Raw genomic sequence first — 3,443 nt, 5'->3', positions numbered from 1 at the left:
TCATAGCTCACTAAAGGGATCAATAAAACTTACCGTTTTAACCCTAAAAAGAGGTCGAGTGTATTAACACTAAGTGATGTCTCATTTGACCGTAAGTGTGATAGTAACTTGTTGAGTGCCTACTATTTAGCTCGACAGGGATTTAGGCACTTTCAGTCAAAATCAGGTGAATTTCTATTTTTTATAGGGAATGACCAAAAATTGCTCTTTGCAGCAGTGGCAATAGGAGAAGTCTATTACTTACCGAGTATTAAACCGACTAAAAAGCGTGTTTTTAGCACTCAGAGTGGTAACTTAGCTAACCTTTTAAAGGAGTGGCACCTAAGACTGGGTCATGTCGGTAAGGAACGTCTAATTAAGACTATTAGCAACCAGAAAATTGAGGGTCTTCCTCATATTTCGTATTCAGAGCTTAAGAAGGTCTCGTTTTTCTGTAAAACGTGCGCTCAAATGAAGGACAAAAGAATGTCATATAGAAATTTGGTGGGAAATAAGAGTAATGTCCCACTACATACACTTCATATGGATTCAACCGGACGATTAAGAGCTAACGGTTTATACGGATCTTTTGGGTACCGATACGCATTGGCTGTTGTAGATGGCGCCACTGCTTATAAGTGGTACATTATCGTAAAATCCTTAAAAGAGGTACCTGGGAAAATTAAGTCTTTATTGAGGAAGCTGTCGTGTCAATTTCCTCTTTATAAGGTCAGAAGAATAAGGACTGATGGTGGAACAGAATTTATAAACACTGAAGTGTCCAAAATATGCGATAAATTGGGCTTACAGTTTGAAAGCTCTAATGTTGAATCTCCAGAAGAAAATGGCAGTGCTGAGCGAGCCCACCACACCATGATGGCTGGTGTTAGGTGTGCTATTAGGGGTGCTAATATGGCTGCTAAATAGTGGCCTGAGGCCCTACTTTATATGGTGGATGTCACTAATCGACTACCAATGGCTAGACTGGGAATGAAAACCCCTTATGAGTTACTGCACCGCCATAAACCAAAGGGCTTAGGGTTAAGAATTTGGGGCTCCACTTGCTATGCGCATACCGTATTCCTTATGTGATTGGCGACGCTCGGTCATTAGCGACAAATCCAGCAGCCAATCAAATTGATTTAAATTTCGTGTCGTCGCGCTTTATGTGCTTGGCGACCAATATAATTTTGAGCATGTCATATAGTTTTTTCTATGCAGGTATCTTTTATGCTGGCAGAAAGGCTGGACCACCTCAAGAATTTGACTGTCGCCAATCACATAAGGAATACGGTATACCAAAGTCAAAACGAAAGGATCCTAAACTAGGCGATCGGGCTATAGAATGTAAGTTGTTGGGATTTTCGCCTAAACATAAAGGGTACCGACTCCTGGACATTAAGGCTAATAAATACCTTATTGCCCGTGATGTAAAGTTTAGCTCAGCTGGTACTGAAGCAATGATCAGTCGATCGTTCCCTATCGAGGACTGTAGCGTCAACGTTGAAGAAGAAAAGGTAATTCAAGGCCTAGGTAAAAGAACTAGACCTAATCTAGAAGTTGAAGTGCAGGATATTGACACCACTGGCCCAGATTGTGTCTCTCGACCACCGACACCCAGACAAGTGGGAGTGCAAAACGGTGCTGCTCGTAGGTCTAAAAGACGACGACTGCCAGATGTGCGGCTCTACGACTACGTGACAGATTTAAATACTGTAGCTATTAATAAGACAGCCAGAATACCTATTCCTAGGTCAATTAAGGAGGCCAGGAAAAGCCCACATGCGTAGCAGTGGGAGTGTGCAATAAAGACAGTATGACGCCCTTTTAAGTAATAAAACGTGGGAATTAGTACCCCTTCCTACTGATAGACGGCCATTGGGTTGTCATTGGCTTTTTGATGTTAAATACAGAGCCGACGGCTCAGTGGACCGTTTTGAGGCACGGTTAGTTGTGCAAGGAAATACACAATTGTATGGAATTGAATATAAAGAGGTGTTTGCACCTGTAGCAAGATATAAATCGTTGCGCTTATTACTGGCATTAGCCACAATATTAGGGCTGCATCTACACCAAATGGATGTATCTACAGCGTTTTTAAACTGAGTTTTAAGTGAAAATATCTACATGAGGCAACCAATGGGGTTTCGCAAAGGAACTGAAAATCTAGTTTGCAAATTAAAGAAGAGCCTGTATGGACTGAAACAGGCACATAGAATTTGGTATGAAGTTTAGAATACCTTTTTAAAAACCTTAGGCTTTTTTAGATGCAAGAAAGAGCATTGCTTGTATCTAAAACGGTGGGAGATAAATGGGGTTCAGCACGTCCTTATAGTGTGTGTGTATGTGGACGACCTGACAATTGCAGGATCACATCTAAGTTCTATAAATGATCTTAAAGCTAAGCTGTCTGACAAGTTTACTATGAAAGACTTGGGTGAGTTGCAATACCTGCTTAAAATGGAGATTAAAAGAGACATTACAAATAAGACTCTACGCCTATCTCAACAAAAGTATATTAACGACCTTTTAGATAAGCTTGAGATGAGAGACTGCAATACTGCACCTACACCACAAGCAAAAGCTGTGGTCTTAGAGAAGGAAAAGACATTGTCACCCGAACAAATAGCGGCACAGTCATTCGACTACAGAGGGTTAGTTGGGTCCTTAATGTACCTAGTTAGGGGAACTAGACCTGATATCGCCTATAGCGCTCTCAGAGAGCTTAGTAAATATCTATCTTGCTATAATAAGACTCATTGGAGAGCGGCTCAGCGAGTACTAAAGTACTTGAAAGGAACGTCGAGGTATGGCATTGAGTACAATGGTAATAGTACTATTAAGTTAGAGCTATACACAGACGCGAGCTTCGCGAATGCATCTGAAGAAAGGAAATCAATTACAGGATATGTATCAATTCTCGCTGGTGCATGCATTACCTGGAAGAGTATTAAGCAAGATTGTATTAGTCTTAATACAGCGGAATCAGAACTAGTCGTCGCTAGTGAAGGAGTAAGAGAAGCAATGTGGTTACGATTACTACTGCAAGAATTAGGCTACGAGCAATTACTACCGACTCATTGTTGGTGTGATAATACGGCCGCAATCAGTATTATTAAGGACCCGTGCAGTCACTCTTCTACTAAGCACATTGATATTAGACATCTTTTTGCACGAGATAAACATGAAGATAAGCAAATCAGGGTTACTTATTGTAGCACCAATGATATGATAGCGGATGCCTTAACTAAACCCTTGAGTCAAAATCAGTTTGAAAAACTCCGATTTATGATGGCGTTAAAGACCTTAAATAAGAGTTCCATAAATAAAGATTGCCATACGTAAGTAAGATTTGGCTTCAAAGATATGTTTACAAGATCAAAGTGGAATTTCAATTATTGGCAGCAAAGTCAGAAATATAACGTAACAATAAAGGCACATTTTAGTGTAAGGTTTGTAAAAGA

Source organism: Phytophthora infestans, genomic scaffold (assembly GCF_000142945.1).
Source record: "Phytophthora infestans T30-4 supercont1.29 genomic scaffold, whole genome shotgun sequence".
NCBI classification, from domain to species: domain Eukaryota; phylum Oomycota; class Peronosporomycetes; order Peronosporales; family Peronosporaceae; genus Phytophthora; species Phytophthora infestans.
The sequence above is the reverse complement of the archived record's forward strand: the minus strand, read 5'-3'. Positions refer to the sequence as shown.